The sequence below is a fragment of the Chiloscyllium punctatum genome, chromosome 36 (genome assembly GCF_047496795.1).
Source record: "Chiloscyllium punctatum isolate Juve2018m chromosome 36, sChiPun1.3, whole genome shotgun sequence".
Classification (NCBI taxonomy): domain Eukaryota; kingdom Metazoa; phylum Chordata; class Chondrichthyes; order Orectolobiformes; family Hemiscylliidae; genus Chiloscyllium; species Chiloscyllium punctatum.
In genome coordinates, this window is record NC_092774.1 from 35,714,403 (window position 1) to 35,732,931 (window position 18,529).

Here is an 18,529-nt window from a genome sequence, read left to right on the forward strand (position 1 = left end):
TGAATGAATAGGAGAGAATGGTCTCTCTTTTGCGTTATGGTCCCAACACGCACCCGTTGTGCCATTCTCCTGCATTGCCCGGCAGTTTTTCCAGAGAAGTATTCAGCTTTTCATCTGGCGTGTGGCAGGCACGAGAAAAATCAGGAAGAGGCAAAACACTGAAAGGCTCGAAGGGCGATGGCCCCGGTGGTGGAGAGCTCATTCCTCGTGACATGGATGTACCTGCAGATGGTGGGATCAGGCTGTCCCCATGTCTCCACAATGTATGTCCAAGGCTTTATTATAGAAAAGTAAAACTGATAGAAAACAATGGTAATTTTGGGCGGGGCGGTTTGAATTATGAATTGATTAGTAGGTTCCTCAAAGACACTGTGCAAACAGCTCTTGGACCTGTCTCTGTGGCGCAATTGGTCAGCGCGTTCGGCTGTTAACCGAAAGGTTGGTGGTTCCAGACCACCCAGGGACGGCGTGCTCCTTGTTCTCGTTCCTACTGCTTTCTTGCCTGCGAAAGTGCACGTTTTTAATGGTGTCAGGAAAATGTTTCCCAAACGGAAATCTGTTCTCCACTGAGGCAGCACAAAGGGGTTTCTGAATTGATTGAATTTCTAACATAAATGACTGCGGATGCTGAGAATCCGAGACAGAAAGCGAAACTGCTTGAGAAACTCAGCAGGTTTGGCTGGACCTGGATGAGGCAAAAAACGAATTCTGAAATGTTGTCTCTGATTCTCTTTCCACGGATGCTGCCTGACCTGCTGAGTTGCTCCTGAAATTTCTGGTTTTGTTTTTAACTGAACGTCCATTTCATCTTTCGGGATGAAACACCCAGACTCGCCATTTGCAGATATTTAACCCTTTCGAAACCTGAGAAGTGATTGAATTCAAACAAACTCTGCAAGGATTCACTTTTTCTCAGCTCCACAGGCAGAGAGACCTGGGAAATGAAGCTGCCAGTGTGGTTCTGTATTGGTGGGCCGAGTGGTGAATGCGATGGACATGAAATCCATTGCGGTTTCCCCACGCAGGTGTGAACCCTGCCGACTACAGTTGAGAAACGACGTCAAAAAGAAACGGAGATTGCTCCACGGTTTTTTTAAAGATGCAAATCAGTGGAGGGGTTGAAGTATTTCAATCACATTGGGACTGGTCGGGAATTTGTAGCCCACTGCCTGTCAGGGTGGAACAAGCAGATACCCACAGAGCTGCTATTGAGGCGATGAGCCAAGAGTTTGGAAATGAGATCGAACAGTGAGGGGCGTGAAGTCGTAATCGAAGTTAAGCAGGTACCTGAGGACAAAGGTGTTTTAGTTGCCAGTGAAAGATACTGCTTCACAAAATTGGGACTATGGAAGGGAATCAGTGACGGTGATTATCTTTGGCTGTTACTCTTGTGAATGTTCCCATTGCTGCGCATGTCCGTGTTAACGTCAGAACTCTGCAGCATGGCGGCGTCAGATCCGCACAGTGACAGGGGGGCAATGGATGATGCATCTGACTCCACCTACCTGTTTGAAATGCAGCTCACAGCTTCTTCACACACCCAATTAATCTTTCTCATTGTCCTGAAGCCGGCATACGGTTTGAATTCTCCTGCATTGCCCGGCAGTTTTTCCAGAGAAGTATTCAGCTTTTCATCTGGCGTGTGGCAGGCACGAGAAAAATCAGGAAGAGGCAAAACACTGAAAGGCTCGAAGGGCGATGGCCCCGGTGGTGGAGAGCTCATTCCTCGTGACATGGATGTACCTGCAGATGGTGGGATCAGGCTGTCCCCATGTCTCCACAATGTATGTCCAAGGCTTTATTATAGAAAAGTAAAACTGATAGAAAACAATGGTAATTTTGGGCGGGGCGGTTTGAATTATGAATTGATTAGTAGGTTCCTCAAAGACACTGTGCAAACAGCTCTTGGACCTGTCTCTGTGGCGCAATTGGTCAGCGCGTTCGGCTGTTAACCGAAAGGTTGGTGGTTCCAGACCACCCAGGGACGGCGTGCTCCTTGTTCTCGTTCCTACTGCTTTCTTGCCTGCGAAAGTGCACGTTTTTAATGGTGTCAGGAAAATGTTTCCCAAACGGAAATCTGTTCCACTGAGGCAGCACAAAGGGGTTTCTGAATTGATTGAATTTCTAACATAAATGACTGCGGATGCTGAGAATCCGAGACAGAAAGCGAAACTGCTGGAGAAACTCAGCAGGTTTGGCTGGACCTGGATGAGGCAAAAAACGAATTCTGAAATGTTGTCTCTGATTCTCTTTCCACGGATGCTGCCTGACCTGCTGAGTTGCTCCTGAAATTTCTGGTTTTGTTTTTAACTGAACGTCCATTTCATCTTTCGGGATGAAACACCCAGACTCGCCATTTGCAGATATTTAACCCTTTCGAAACCTGAGAAGTGATTGAATTCAAACAAACTCTGCAAGGATTCACTTTTTCTCAGCTCCACAGGCAGAGAGACCTGGGAAATGAAGCTGCCAGTGTGGTTCTGTATTGGTGGGCCGAGTGGTGAATGCGATGGACATGAAATCCATTGCGGTTTCCCCACGCAGGTGTGAACCCTGCCGACTACAGTTGAGAAACGACGTCAAAAAGAAACGGAGATTGCTCCACGGTTTTTTTAAAGATGCAAATCAGTGGAGGGGTTGAAGTATTTCAATCACATTGGGACTGGTCGGGAATTTGTAGCCCACTGCCTGTCAGGGTGGAACAAGCAGATACCCACAGAGCTGCTATTGAGGCGATGAGCCAAGAGTTTGGAAATGAGATCGAACAGTGAGGGGCGTGAAGTCGTAATCGAAGTTAAGCAGGTACCTGAGGACAAAGGTGTTTTAGTTGCCAGTGAAAGATACTGCTTCACAAAGTTGGGACTATGGAAGGGAATCAGTGACGGTGATTATCTTTGGCTGTTACTCTTGTGAATGTTCCCATTGCTGCGCATGTCCGTGTTAACGTCAGAACTCTGCAGCATGGCGGCGTCAGATCCGCACAGTGACAGGGGGGCAATGGATGATGCATCTGACTCCACCTACCTGTTTGAAATGCAGCTCACAGCTTCTTCACACACCCAATTAATCTTTCTCATTGTCCTGAAGCCGGCATACGGTTTGAATTCCGAACTGCGGGAATGAGACTCTTTTCACTGTGTCGCGTCAGTAAGTGTCCCTGAGAACATCTGAGTCAAGTCACAGCGCTGTCAGAGGAGGGGGAGCTGAAATAGCCCCACACGCTGCTCACGGGCACATTTCACTTTCCCCAACACACCGCCCCAACCACTGCGGCTCCTGGGAGTGGAAAAGGAACAAGCACCAAAACCCAGTCTCAGCTTTGTAAATCTTCAGGAAATAAGAAAACTGTACATACCTTCGGGTCTTCCATCCTGGGCTGACAGTGTTGATTTTAAATGGCTGTCCAGTCAGTGTCGATTCGTTTTGGCTGAAAAAATCTTCCTTATCTCATCCCAGCATTTCTTGCCACAGAAAACTGCGCGGCAGAGTTCATGTATATATTTCCTTGTATGGTATTTTGTAAATTACATCCGTTTGCTGGTTGTTTTTATCGGGTATTTCAGGTACATTAGCCGCTGCTTAAGTGTGTTGGTATATGTGTGGGCTACCATGATGCTGAGAGGGTTGAGTTGTCTGGACATCATTTCCCAGATGTCTTTAATGTAAAGTAATGTGGCTAGGGTTTCTGCAGACGTTGTGTCTGCTTGTGTCAGTTTGTTGATGTGAAATCGGTACACTGGGTTTATTGGGTCGGCAAAAGTGAGGACTGCAGATGCTGGAAACCAAAGTTTAGATCTGAGTGGTGCTAGAAAAGCACAGCAAGTCAGACAGCTTCCGAGGAGCAGGAAAATCGATGTTTCGGGCAAAAGCCCTTCATCAGGAATAGAGGCAGGACCCCTCCAGGGTGGAGAGATAAATTGGGGGTGGGGTGTGCGGGGCCAAAGGTAGCAAAAAGTACAATCAGTGAATGGGGGAGGGGATGGAGGTGACAGATCAGAGAGGAGGGTGGAGCGGATAGGTGGGGAGGGAGATTGGCAGGTAGTACAGGTCATGAGGTCAGCGCTGAGCTGGAAGGTTGGAATTGAGGTCAGGTGGAGGGAGGGGAAATGAGGAATCTGATGAAGTCCATATTGATGGCCTAGGGTTGAATTTACCCCAAGCGGAAGATGAGGCGTTCATCCTCCAGGCATCGAGTGGGGAGGGAGCGGCGATGAAGGAGGCCCAGGACCTGCATGTCCTCGGCAGAGTGGGAGGGGGTTTGAAATGTTGGGCCATAGGGCAATGGGGTTGATTGGTGCTGGTGTCCTGTAGATGTTCCCTCAAGCGTTGTGACTTGACTCTGCGAAGAGTCTCCAGTCTCCCCAATGTAGAGGAGACCGCATCGGGGGCAATGGATACAAGAAATGACATTGTTGGATACACAGGTGAAAGCCTTCGACCGACCACGGCCCGGATTCGATTTCCGGTCAGGGAAGAAATTTTCAGTAGAGCTATCAGGCTGTGCATGCATCTCCCTGGTAGTCTAGTGGTTAGGATTCGGCGCTCTCACCGCCGCGGCCCGGGTTCGATTCCCGGTCAGGGAAACCGTTTTCTTGGGGTTTATCGGCTACCCGTTCTTCTGAAACACTCTGTGAGGTTGTTTATTGATCTTCGTCGTTCCTGGGTGCTGCAGTGAATCGTGGCTCGTTGAAATCGTGTCCTGATTCAGATTTCTTTGTATGTGTAGTGGTGATTGCTTCTGTTGTTAAGTTCTTGGTTCGCATGCGTTGTTTTCCTGTAGACGCTGTTTTGAATATACCATTGACTGTTCGCTCCACTGTGACATCTAGAAATGGCACTTTGTTGTTGTTCTCCTCTTTTGTGAATTTTATGCCAGTAAGGATATTGTTGATGGTGTTGTAGGATTCCTCTAATTTGTTTCATTTTTTGATGACAAAAGTGTCATCGCTGCAGCGGACTCAAAGTTTGGGTTGGATCGTTGGAAGGGCTGTTTGTTCGAGTCTCTGCATTATTGCTTCTGCTAGGAATCCTGATGCTGGTGGTTTCATGGGTATTTCGTTGATTTGTTTGTAGGGCTTGTTATTGAATATGAAGTGGGTGGTAAGGCACAGTTCCACGAGCTTGACAGTGCTATCTTTGCTGATGAAGTTGATGCTGTGTTTGTGTCTTTAGTTCTTCGAGTAGTGTCTTCAGTTTTCTTTGGTCACGTTGATGTTAATGGATGTGAACAGGGCTGTTATGTCAAAGTACAACATTATTCCATCCTCTTCTATCTCAGTGTCTTTGCTGTTCAGGAATTCTTGGATGGAGTGAATGGAGTGGAGTGAATCTTCGACGAGGTGTTTTTGCCTTCAGTGGAGGCCTTTGACTAGTCTGTATATTGGTGTTCCAAGTCGTGAGATTATGGTCTAAGGGGGGGCTCCTGGTTTGAAGGGGAGGAGAACAACAACAATGTGGCATTTCTTAATGTCACAGTGGAGCAAACAGTCAATGGGGAATTTCAAACTGGCATCTACTGAAAAACAACGCACACAAACCAAATACTTTACTGCAGAACCTGTCATCCCAACACCCACAAATGAAGCTGCATCAGGACATTATTTCAACGAGCCACTACACACTGCAGCACAGAGAAACTACGAACAGCACAAGAGAAATACGTATATACTGTATTTAAGGAGAACGGATCCCCAATAAACCCCCTCCGCCGTTTTCTCATTGATGCTTTCAAGGTGACTCTCAAAAATTCGGTTTGTCCCTCCATTCTTGCCTGTTTGTTTTTTGTGGGTTTTGAAAGCTTTCACAATCCTCTGTTTGAGTATTGGAGTTGGGAGGTTATGTTGTGGCTGTACAGGACATTTTTTAGACCACTTTTGAAATATTGTCTACAATTCTGGTCTCCTTCCTCTCAGAAGGATATTGTGAAATTTGAAAGGGTTCTGAAGCACCAATGGGTCCACAGAGGGGAAGAGGCCCTTCTGCTGCCCTGAGTGTGGGAATGCCTTCAGTGATTCATCTGTCCTGCTCACGCACCAGATGGTCCACACCGGGGAAAGCTGTTCTCCGGCCCCAAGTGCGAGATGGCCTTCAGCAGTTCTTCCACCTGCTGAGACACCAGTGGGTCCACACTGAGGAGAAGCCGTTCTTCTGCCCCGATTTCAGGAAGGGCTTTGCTCTTTCTTCCGACCTACTGGCCCATTGGTGGGTCCTCATGGGGGAGAGGTCGTTCAGTTGCCTAAGTGCAGGAAGTCCTTCATCAATTCCTCAGCCCTGCTGATGCAACAGTCTGTCCACACCGGGGAGATACCTTTATCCTGCCCGAATGTGGGAAGGGTTTTACCCGCTCCTCCACACTGCTGAAGCACCAGCTGGTCCACATGGGGGGATGGGGGGCGGAGGGTGGGAGGCCCTTCTGCTGCCCTGAGTGCGTGAAGTCATTCCTCCGCCCTGCTGAAGCACCAGTGTGTCCACACCGGGGAGAGGCCCTTCAGCTGGCCCGAGTGTGGGAAGAGGTTCATGTTTTCCTGCAACTTGCGGAAGCACCAGCGGGGGCACCAGCGCTCCCAGCAATCAGATCCCACCGGTGACGCTGCCTTGGGTCTCACTCCCGGACTGAACCTCCTGCCAGTTCTGACAGTGGGTGCAGTGGGAGAGTAGGTGGGCTGTTTTTATTTTCTGCTGGACTGCAATTGCCTCCCCCACACCCCACAACCACAACCTCGTGGTGGCTCACGGTTAGCACTGCTGACTCATGGCACCAGGAACCCAGGAATAATTCCACCCTTGGGGGTCTGTGTGCAATTTATGGAGGGTAGGAAAATGGATCTGAGTGGGTTACTCTTCGGAGAATCTGTGCAGATGTGTTGGGCTGAAGGACCTGTTTCCACACTGTAGGAGTTCAACCATCGTATGAGCTTTGCTTTCATTGGAAACTGCTGCTCTTTGAGCCAGGGACTGCACATTGCCAAATGAAATGATCCAGAGAAACGTAAGACCGCAAGAGCATTGGAGCAGAAGTTAGGCCATTCGGCCCATCGAGTCTACTCAGCCATTCGTTAGAGACAAAAGTAGTGCAGATGAGATTAGCTACAGTGTGGAAACAGGCCATTGGTCCCAACATCGACCCTCCGAAGAGTAACCCATCCAGACCCAATTCCCTCTGACTAATGTACCAAACTCGATGGGCAGTTAGCATCGCCAATCGACATGACCTGAACGTCTTTGGACTATGGAAGAAATCAGGACCACCCAGAGAAAACCCACGCAGACACTGGGAGAATATGAAAACTCCTCACAGACAGCCACCCAAGGCTGGAATCAAACCTGGGTCCCCGGAACGGTGAGCCTGCAGTGGAAAACACTGAGCTACTACATGTTGAAACCCGATGTAGGCAAGCAAGAGGTTGGGAGAATACAGCAAGCCAGGCAGCACCAGGATGTGGAGTAGTCAGCGTTTTGTGTATTAACCCTTCTTCTGGACTGAAACGTTGACTTCTCTGTGAAAAACGATTTACGGGAATGTTGCTGGGGGTTGGAGGGTTTGAGCTACAGGGAGAGGCTGAATCGGCTGGGACTGTTTTCACTGGACCGTCAGAGGCAGTGGAGTGACCTAATAGAGGTTACAAAATCATGAGGGGCATGGACAGGTTAATAGAGAAGGTCTTTTCCCTGGGCTGGGGGAGTCCAGAACTAGAGGGCATAGGTGTAGGGTGAGAGGCGAAATATATTAAAGGGACAACCTCTTCATGCAGAGGGTGGTACAGAAATGAAATGAGCTGCCACACGACTTGGGTCAGGTGTTGTCAAATGGGACGAGATAAGTTTAGGATATCAGGTCAGTATGGACAAGTTGGACCGAAGGGTCTGTTTCCAAGCTGTATGTGTCTCTGACTACTAGTCCTGATGTAAGTTTAAAATAGAGTCCAAGTAACTTTGAATAGTTCAATCTTGTTGTGCTCACCTCCTGAAAAGTTTCAGATGAATCCCTCTGAGCGATACTGTTTAAACATGCTGAGTTGGACAAAATATCCCATCAAGTTCAACACAAACCCAGAGTTGAAGAAGTCAGAAGTCAGAACACCAACGGGACCAAAACTGATCACAATATTCCAGGTGCAGCCTCATCAACGTCCTGTATAAAGATAACATAACATGCCAACATCTATATTCAATTCCCGAACTGATGAAGGCCAGTGTGCTGAAACCTTTCTTCACTGCCTTCTGTATCGATGTAATCAGAGATATATGACCTACTTTAAACTGATCGACAATCCTGCTTCTGGGAGCACAATGACTAATAGGGAAGGCAAAGGGGAGATTGGCCTTTAAATGGAGTATAAAAGTAGGGAGGTGAAAGTGGAGGTTTTGATTGAAAGGGCAGTGAAGATTCAATCAGCTGACAGTGGATCTGAATTTCATGTAGATCGGACCAGGTTCGGACAGAAGGAAACCAGATAAGTTTTTACAACAAACCACAACGATTTCATCATTAGACTCTTAATTCCAGATTTATATTGAATTCAGATTCCACCATCTGCCGTGGCAGGTTTTGAACACAAGTCCCTAGAACATTACCTGGGTGAATAGTCTGGTGACAATAAAGTCGGCCATCGCCTCCCCTGAACACATTGGCTTATTGTGTTCAGAGGTAACAAAGGAGCAAGAGGTTTCAGCAGCTGCTAAGTTGTTGATATTACACAAGGGACCATCAGCAGTCTCAGTAATGGCACATACTGAAGTCAGTGTCCTGGATCGGGGGAAGGGCTCGGGAACCAGAAGAAGCAGGAACAGGAATATGCCATTCAGCCCCTTGAGCTTGCTTCTCCATTCAGTAGGATTCTGGGTCATCTGGCATTCCCCACATTCACTTTCCTGCCCTTTTCCTGCAACTGTTCATCCCCGACTCTTCATGAATCTATCGATCCTAGTTTTAAAGTGACGTGAAGGCTGTCAACAGAGTTACTTGCGTGGTGGGCTGGGGGGGGGGGGGGGGGTGGGGGTGGGGGTGGGGGGAACTGGGGCTCAGGTCGAACTTGGGGACTAAAACAATGGCTTCACACTTCACAATATTTAACTAAGGGAATGTTTATGGTTATCCAATGCTGGAAATTGGGCAGGCATTCCGATGAAATTATTGGTAAATTATGAATGACAGAGGAGTCGGGAGAGATGTGGTGTTCAGGCACAGTTGGATATCATTAGTATAGATGCCAACACCAGCAGCTCCGGTTAAACAAATCAGAACGGAAGACACTAAAAGCAGACCCTCCCAGAGGATAGAGTGTTGCTGGAGGTGGTCAGTACTGTCATTAACCCTGATCAAGGCTGTCCGCAGAGGGACATTCGACGAGGGAATGTTTATCCCTGTCACCGGTACAAAGGATGTCAAATATGACCTTGATAAGAACTGTTTCAGGGGTGGAAACCAGACTCGAGGGCTTTAAACACAGAATTCTGGAAAAGATGGGAATGGCTAATTCAACAATGTTACATCCAAACCAACACATCTATTCGTGCGATAATAATAGAAGTGTTTTGGTTTTTATTTCGAAGATTCTCAGGAACACTTAGTAAGAAACAACAAAATTAACACAAGAAATACTGCAATTGCTACAAGGTGCCTGCTCCCAATAGAGGGCCATCTGGTGATCAATTAACTGTCGACAAGGGGCAATATCGGAAAGGAATTACCCTGTTCATAGCTATAAGAGGGGAGACACAGACTGCTTGATACAAACATACAATGGGCGGGAGTAGGTCACTCGGCACTTCGAGCCTGCTGCAACATCCAATAAGATCATGGCTGATCTGAATTCAACCTCAACTCTACATTCCAACATATCCCCGACAATCTTTCATCCCCTTGGTTATCAAGAACCTATCTACCTCTGCCTTAAAGATTTTGAATCTACTGCCTTTTGAAGAAGACACACAACCCACAGAAAGAAAAGAAATCATCCTCATTTTTGTCTTCTACATTTAAAATATGACCCTGTACTTTCAGATATTAAGATAGGGACACAAGCTGCATTCAAATAATACCTGTGAGCAGTTAATTATGTCAAAGTGCTTCACATGAACATAATGAGAATTCCTTTAAAAATCACAAGACCGGAGCACAGATGAGACATGTGACCAAATACTTGGTCAAAGGGACAAGTTTAGGGCAATTTTTTAAACAGGTTCAATTTCCCAAACATCAGAAGACAAAGACGTGAACAACAAACACAAAATATCAAAGAATGGGAAACAACAGTGTAGTCATAATGTCACAGGATGGGTAATCCAGGGAGCATGAGTTCAAATCCCACCACAGCAAGAGGTAAGATGTGAATAATTCAAATCATAAATGGGGAACACAAAGTAAGTCTCAGTATGGTATCGATGGCACTGACGTCAATTGTCATTGAAAACCCATGTACACCAATGTCCTTTCAGGAGGGAAACTGCCATCCTTGCATGGTGTGACTTACATGTGACTCCAGACCAACAGCAATGTGGTTGACTCTTAAACTGCCCTCTGAATTGGCACAAGCAAGACACCTTGCACTTAGGGATGGATAACAAACATCAACCTTGTGAAAGTGTCATAACAGAAATTGCTGGAGAAACTCAGCCAGTCTGGGAACACTGGTGGAGAGAGAGAGAAAGAAAGAAAGACAATATCCTGGCTTGAGTCCAGAACAGTTGTGAAGAAGGGTCACAGCACTTGAAATGCTAACTCTGCTTCTCTCTCCACATGTGCTGCCAGTCCTATTGAGTTTCTGCGGCATTTGACGCATTTTTGTGTTTCAGATCTCCATCATCTGCAGTTCTTCATTACACTGACTTAGGGAAGCTCAAATCCCATTAAGGGGTCGAGCAGAAGGGCTGGAGATACTCAGCAAGTCTTGCACCAGTTATGGAGATAAAAACAGTTCGTACTTGGGGTCATTGAATGATCTTACATCAGGGACAAACTTTTGGGGAAGCTGCAAGAGTAAAAGGCACTGGTGTAACGTCAACATCTGGGAGAACCCTCTCAGCCATGGGGGTCAGGCTGACTGAGCATTCTGGTCCTGCTCATTACCTGTTAAATTCTCCATTTGTTGTTCTTGTTATATTTCTACATGGTTGACACATTCCTATGTTTCAAAATGAAATTACAAACAGACAAGAATTGTCCATTTAAGTCATCATACATTAGAGGGTTTGGAACGTGAATGTAACTTTTAAATAGAAAGTATTTATTCATGCATGGGGTGTGGGCATCGCTGGCAATGCCAGCATTTATACCCATCCTTAACCACCCTGTGGTTGGTTGGAAAAGTGCATGAAGGTGTCTGAGATTGTCTTGATCAGCACAGCAATCTCAAAGATGGGTGTGCTCAGGTAGAAGTACCCTCCACTCCCACAGCCAAGTCTGCATTCACTTCAATTATAGATGCCATCTAAACCTCCCAGGACAAGGACAGCATGGGATGACAATCAGAATAAAGCTTCCTCTACTCTTCAATTGCAAGTGACGCGACCTCAACACTGTACCCAAGAAACACTGCCAAGACAGAGACTGCATTGGGTTAGGTACAGAGGAAAACGTCCTCTACACTTCCCCATTCATACAGTCCCAGGACAATGACAGCAGAGGGTTAAATAAACAGTAGAGGTTCTTCCATTCTGACTGAGATTTAGTCCGTTCTACACTATTCCTCAAGGAAAATTTAGAACTGAGACTATTCTCTGGTACAGAGTTCACACATCCTAATGGGAATGACAGCAACAGAAAATCATGTCGTGACACACAGATAAAACACACACAATGTACAACAAAACTAGACTGTTCTTGGGATCAAAGACATAGTCCCTGCAATGATCTGAATGTGAGCTGAACAAATTTCACACTTGAACAATATTCTCTGGGAATGCAATGCCCACCTCACTGCTGTCTATTCAGTTCCTCTGCTCTCGTTCAGGGCTGAGTTGCGGCTGACCACATTGTGGCGTGGGGGTCAAGAGGTTAGACAGTTAAGGTCAACATGGATTGAGGGCATCCTTTGTCATGCCGGTGAGGTGGAGGGTCGCTCATTTACTCAACTTATAATCGGGGACAAGGGGATGTCAGGCTGGGCTTATATCAGTTTGAGTTTAGAAGAAACAGATGATCCGATGGAGCTGTATAACATCTGGAGAGGACTTAATGCAAATGTAATGTCAACTCAATTCTAGCCAGAGACTAGTCTCTCATTTAAGATAGGAGAGTTTTGTTTTTCTCACAAGTGTTCCCGAGACTTTGAAATTCACTCCTTTAGAGAGCAGCATGTGGTGGTGGCGCGGTGGTTAGCACTGCTGCCTCACGGCATCAGTGACCTGGGTTTGATCCCACCCTTGGGCCGACTGTCTGTGTGGAGTTTGCACATTCTCCCCTTGTGTCTGCGTTGGCTTCCTGGGGTGCTCTGGCCTCCTCTCACGGTCCAAAGGACGTGCAGTTGAGGGTAGATTTACCATGGGAGATGCAGGGTTACAGGGATAGGGGAACGAACTGGGTCTGGGTGGGATGGTCAGTCAATGTTGACTCGATGGGCTGAATGGTCTAATTGCACGCAATTGGCCTATATCAATCAATAGTATGCACTTGCTTTATGGTTATCGACATCAAATTACATGAGTGGTTTTGGTTATTTCATCTCTTATTATCGTATTCAACCAACTACAGCATCTAGAAACTTGCTTAATTACAATATCCAATATCTGCAGAGTACATTTTACTTTGTCACAACCATTATCTTGAACTCTGACGTGTGACCTCTTCATTGCTGTCAAAGCTCTTTATTTGTCTCTACATTGTCATGTTTTCACTTTGTCGAATGTCTTCCTGGCATTTGCAGTTAAGACCCTACATTCTGCCCTCGTCAACATTTTCCCTTACAATTCTCTACTAAGGATTTCATGAAAAACCTCAGAGTGTGGTGAGACTGCGGAACTCACTACCATAGTGAATAGTTGGGGTGGAAGACACAACAACTAAGGGTAAGCAACCCAATACAAATGAATGTCACTGTCTCTAGATTCACAACATAGTGAAATTAAAACGTGCAATGTCCCTCAATTTCTCAACTGTTCCGAACCAGACTTGATGAAGAACAGATCTTGCTCATCAACATTATAATTTAAACAAAAACCAACAATTATAAATATAGTAAATTTTCTAGGGCAAAGTTAAAGAAGATAATCTCATTAATAGCAATTATTTAAACCCTTTGATCAAGTCCCCCACCATCTCAGAGACAGAGACTTAAGCGGCAAATTAAGAAAGAATTTTTTTTTTAAACTTACCAATTCAAGCAAACAGTTTCCAACAATGAATTGCCAAGCCTTTGTGCAATCTTTGGACTATGACTGTTTCACAGACACGTAACTGTAAATCTAATTTACAAGTCACTGCTGAATGTGAATACATACCCCAGTATTCAGCCATTTCTTACAGGCTGGGACTCATTCACAGAAAGAGCCAACAATTCTTTAACTGGACAGTAGAATCTAGAGAGAACAGCTCCTGGTCTCAACGAGCAGCAGTGCCCAATGGAAGCAAAGTTGCAGGGGTGGGGGAGCACGACGGCATAAAACAAAAAAAAAACCGACCGACTATCCCACTATAAGCACTGTCAGAATGTGCAGGGGTTGAATCCTCGCAGTGGCCCACAGCAGCTTCACCAGCAGAATCAGATTGTTGGGAGCACTGGTGCGCCCGCTGGCGCTTCTGCAATGAGCAGAATGATGAGAACCTCCGGTTCCACTCAGGGCAGGTGAACGGCCTCTCCCCGGTATGGCCCCACCTGTGCCTCAGCAGTTGGGAGGAATTGCTGAAGGACTTCCCACACTATGGGCACAGGAAGGGCCTCTCCCCCGTATGGATCCGAAGGTGGGATGCCTGGGTAAAGCCCTTCCCGCACATTAGGCAGGAGAACGGGCTCTCCTCGGTGTGGATCCAATGTTGCCTCAGCAGGGCAGAGGTATCGTTGAAGGCTTTCCCGTACTTGGAACAGCTGAAGGGCTTCTCTAATATGTGGACCCGGCGGTGGGTCAGTAGGACGGAGGAAATGGCTGAAGGCCTTCCCGCATTCGGGGCAGGAGAATAGCCTCTCGCCTGTGTGGACCGCCTGGTGCCTCTGCAGTGCAGAGGAACTGCTGAAGGTCTTCCCGCACTCAGGGCAGGAGAACAGTCTCTCCCCGGTGTTACTGCGCCCATGAGTCTCCAGGTCAGATGGGAAACGGAAGCCTTTCCCACAGTTGCCTCTTTTCATGGTTTCTCCACGGGACGGGATTCCTTGGGTTTCTTCATGACCGAAGCTTCAGCTGCACACAAACGCGTGTACAGCACCTCCCTGCCGTGAATTCCTCTTCCCAGTCTGTATAACTTTTACTGGCTCCACAATCAGAGTGCTGCAACAGTCGGGTCTCTCTTCCAGTCTCACTGATGCTGAAAACGTACTGAAAGAGGAACCAAAAAGCTTGGTTCCTTCTCACAGAATCATAGTCGAAAATTGTTCAGTGACTGCCAGACATTGACGTGAAATTGAGGACTGCAAATGCTGGAGAGTCAGAGTCAAAGCACAGCAGATCAGGCAGCATCTGAGGAGCAGCAGAGTCAATGTTTCAGGCAAAGCTCTTCATCTATTGATATTGAAAAGTCCGTCTTCAGATCTTCAAATAATCTGTAAAATGAGATTACAAAAGTCATTGCTGTCAGTCCAGGTTAGAAATTCCAAACAAGCAATTCTACTTTCCGCAGAACATTCTTTTCTTTTTCCACAAAATTGAAAGCACCATCCCACCCCCTCTCACCCCTCTATTCTCACTCCGCTCAAACTAATCCTCCCGACGGTACTGATTCAGGATCTTACAGAGACCGAAAAATGAAAACATCAAGATAGACACCTCTGAATTTTGGATGCCTCCACCTGAAAGTTAGTATCTTTCACGATATGAAGGAGTGAGTAAGTCTGATTTTGGGGAGCAAAAAAAGTGTCAATTCAGGATGAACCTTCAATGCAGCTTCTTGAGATACAACCAGACACGAAATGGTTAACATCTGGGGAGGTGGAAGTTGGGCGATGGAGGAAATGAGATATCAAGGCATTGGCACCGACACCAGACAGAAACTGAACACACAGGCGTGGCAAACATTACGGGTAAGCCAGAGTCACAGAGATACACAGCACAGAAACAGGTCCTTCTGTCCAACTCATCCGTGCCGACCAGGTAGCCTAAATTAATCTCGTCTCATTTACCAGCACTTGGCCCATATCCCTCTGAACTCTTCCTCTTCATATACCCATCCAGATGCCTTTTAAATATTATAATTGGACTTACATCCACCACTTCCTCTGGCAGATCATTCCTTACACTTGCCTCCCTCACCCCAAACATATTATCCTCCTGTTCTGGACTTCTCCCATCTCAGGGAAATGATCTTGTCTATTTATCCTCTCCATGCCTCTCATAATTCTATAAACGTCTGTAAGATCACCCCTCACCCTCTGGTATACCGGGGAAAACAGCTGAAGCAATGCGTTTACTTTTAACTTCACACTCACGGAACCTTACTCCCGTGTAAAACATTGTTTCCCTCCCCCACACTGTTCATGGGAAAAACCAAGAGTGCTGAGACTCTGGAGTTGGGGGAATGCCACGTAGAATTCCTGCAATATGGAAACAGGCCATTCAGCCTTAGAAGTCCACACCGACCATCCAAAGCGTAATCTATGTAGACACTTTCCCCTATCCCATTCCACCAAACGTACTGCACATTTAGTATGGCCACTTCTCCCGAAACTGCACATCATTAGATTTTGGGAGGAAACCAGAGCACCCGGAGGAAACCCAGCAGACACGGCAGGGAGAATGTGCAAACTCCACACAGACAGTCGCCCCAAGGCTGGAATCGAAAGCGGATCCCTGGCGCTGTAAGGCAGCAGTGCGAACCACTGATCCATCGGGCTGCCCATGTGTGCGGAAAGAGGTGGGGGCTGGGAACTTTGTTAATTGTACCACACAGTGGATTGTTGAGTAAGGTTAAATCTCACGGGATCCAGGGAGAGCTAACCAACTGGGTACAAAATTTAGAAGCGCGTTGTTGGAGCTGCTGGAAACCTTCCTGAAAACAACAGGAAGTGGACAGTGGGTCAGGCAGCGCTGTGCTACTCTATGCCTGGACAATGTGAATGTGGAGATGATGTTTCCACTAGTAGAAGGGTTCAGTATGCCAAGTCATTGAGGGCATTTAAGACAGAGATAGGTTCTTGATTAATAAGGGGTCAAGGGTTATGAGGAGAGGGCAGCAGAATGGGATGGAGAAACATATCATCCATGATCGACTGGTGGAGCAGACTCGATGGGCCAAATGGCCTCATCCTGCTCCTGTGTATTATGGTCTTAAAGCTGGGCAGATGACTTAAGGGGTTCTCACAAACTATTTCAGAATCCTGAAGAGGAGTTGTTGGAATCGAAACTTTAACTCTGCTTTCTCTCCACAGATGCTTCCAGTCCTGCTGAGTTTTTCCTGTGTTCTCAGTTTTTGTTTCAGATTTCCAGCATCCACAGTTCGATGTCTTATTTATCAAATTCATTTCTTGCCCTTCCCAAGTGTCTGGAACTTCATCTCCCTGATCGAGAAACTGTTCACTTACCCTAGAAATGACCACTACCTCCTTATTAGAGTAGATCCCTTTGTTGCAAAATGATTGTAAAATTCTGTGACCAAATTTATTGCATTCGTAATTAGTTACACCAAGGACTCTCAATATCTCAGGCCAGAACACAGCTAGATTGTTTCAGACAGTACATTGATGTGATTTGATGCAATTCCCTATTCCCGACTTTACCAGCGTGTTGCTGGGAATGGAGGGTTTGAATTAAGAAGAAGCTGGGACATTTTTCCAATGGAGCCGAGCAAGTTGACAGATAACTTTATAGAGATTTTTTAATTCAGGTGTCATTTCCAGGAGGCTCAGAATATTTTATTGCTCCGGAAGGTGTAAAAAGGGGTCAAAGCTTCAGCAGAAATCGAGCAGAGCTGAGAACATACAACATTTAATTCTGTGTGAAGAGGCAGATCAGAGGACAGAGAAATCAGTACCTGAAATCCGAGCTGACACCAGACTACCATGCTATCAGTGCTTTGATTAGCAGTGCCCACCCTCTACCGTTACTGAGCTCCTCACTCGACTTGAATGCCACGTATCCCTTCGATATTCCTAATCCAATCCTTGTCATTCTGAAGCCACATCTCTGTAAGGAGTCTCAGATCACAATTATTCTCTTCAATGTGTGCTGTCAATTAATTCGCTTTTGTTACAATGCAGCACACATTCACATACTGAGATTTTAGTTTTATTTTTTGTGATGGTTAGAATCCAGTTTTGATTGCTAGTACATTTATTCTCCTTGTCCCTTTCTATCATTCTCTGGTATTTGGTTTCCAAATCACGACATTGCTCACTGGCCTTGATTTGGATTGGCTATGCTAAATTGCCCAGTGTCCAGGGATGTGCAGGTTAGGTGGGTTAGCCATGGGAAACGCAGGGTTATAGTTTCAAAGTAGTAGAGGGAGTAGGCCACTTGAACCATTGACTCTGCTCCGCCATTCATTAAAATCATGGTGGATCGATCAATCGACTCAGCTCCTCCAAATTGCATTATCCCAACTACCCTGAATTCGCTTACCACGCAGACAACCCATCCAACAGTGTCTTAATGAAGCTGCCTCGACTGCTTCCTTGAGCACAGAATTCCATTAATTGACCATTAACCACATTGGTCCTGCCCTGAGTTGCCTCATCAAAATGCAACAGCTCACATTTGTCTCAATTAATCTCGATCCACTACTCCTTGGCCGATCGGCTCATCTGATCAATTATAATTTATATTAAACTTTCTTTCCTACCTTATTCCCTAAAAGCTGAAAATCTCCATCCCAAACTCTCACCTCCATTCTCACTTTGTTGAATATAATCACGGATGTCCTCATCCTGAAGGGTTTGGTTCATGCTGATTAACAGGCCCACATTCAAGGGAGATCTAACTGAAACGTACAGAACATTGAACGGCTTGGACAGAGTGGACATTGGGAAGATGTTTTCATTGGGAGGAGAGACTAATACCCTGGGCATAGCCTTAGCATAAAGGGAGAATGGAGATTAGGAGAAATTTCTTTAGCCAGAGAGTGGTGAATCTGTGGAATTCATTGTCACAGAAAACTGTGGCGGCCAGGTCACTGAGTATGTTTCACATTGAGATAGAGATGTACAGCACAGAAACAGACTGTTTGGTCCAACTTGTCCATGCCGACCAACTATCCAAACCCAATCTTGTCCCACCTGACAGCACACGACCCCATATCCCTCCAAACCCTTCCTATTCATACACCTACCCAAATGCCTTTTAAATGTTGCATTCGTACTAGCCTTCAACACTTCCTCTGGCAGTTCATTCAATAAACGTACCATCCTCTGCGTGAAAAAGTTGCCCCTTAGATCTCTTTTGTATCTTTCCC

At 46.3% G+C, this 18,529-nt stretch overlaps 3 non-coding genes across 3 annotated transcripts; all 3 read left to right on the forward strand.

Moving 5' to 3' along the window:
* Positions 1–392: 392 nt before the first annotated feature.
* On the forward strand, positions 393–466 carry trnan-guu (transfer RNA asparagine (anticodon GUU)). The gene has a single exon. It is a non-coding gene; the product is annotated as a tRNA-Asn (tRNA).
* Positions 467–1,913: 1,447 nt separating this feature from the next.
* On the forward strand, positions 1,914–1,987 carry trnan-guu (transfer RNA asparagine (anticodon GUU)). The gene has a single exon. It is a non-coding gene; the product is annotated as a tRNA-Asn (tRNA).
* A 2,524-nt stretch (positions 1,988–4,511) lies between these two features.
* Positions 4,512–4,583, forward strand: trnae-cuc (transfer RNA glutamic acid (anticodon CUC)). The gene has a single exon. It is a non-coding gene; the product is annotated as a tRNA-Glu (tRNA).
* Positions 4,584–18,529: the final 13,946 nt, after the last annotated feature.